General features: G+C 54.6%; 1 protein-coding gene across 1 annotated transcript in view; it reads left to right on the forward strand.

Moving 5' to 3' along the window:
- Positions 1-372, forward strand: part of CACNA1S (calcium channel, voltage-dependent, L type, alpha 1S subunit) — a gene marked incomplete at its 5' end in the record, with an annotated part of 34,977 nt that overhangs the window by 3,448 nt on the left and 31,157 nt on the right. The gene's annotated exons all lie outside the window — the stretch shown is intronic.

The raw sequence follows: 372 nt of genomic DNA on the forward strand, positions 1-372 counted from the left end.
AGTCCCCATCCCTGGAGGGGTTTCCCAGCCGTGTGGAGGTGCTGCTGAGGGACATGGTTTAGGGACCCTGGCAGTGCAGAGTGAGCAGTTGGACTTGTTGATCTTAAAGGTCTCTTCCAACCAGATGATTCTCTGTGTGATGCACATTCCATAATGCTCCAGGCATATCTTCTGCATCTCTGCAGGTGCTGCCCAAGCTGTCCTTGTTCTCCAGATAGACAGGAGGGTGCTCTGGCTCCTGCCTTTGTGCAGGGCTGCAGGCACAGCAGGGGCTGGCCAGTGGATGCTTCTCCAGCAAAACTCCATGATTGGCCGTCCTTGGGAGACTGTTGTTGAGGACTAGACATGGGGCTGATGGTTAAATCTGCTCCA

This window comes from Buceros rhinoceros, unplaced genomic scaffold, assembly GCF_000710305.1.
Source record: "Buceros rhinoceros silvestris isolate BGI_N320 unplaced genomic scaffold, ASM71030v1 scaffold21000, whole genome shotgun sequence".
Taxonomy (NCBI): Eukaryota; Metazoa; Chordata; class Aves; order Bucerotiformes; family Bucerotidae; genus Buceros; species Buceros rhinoceros.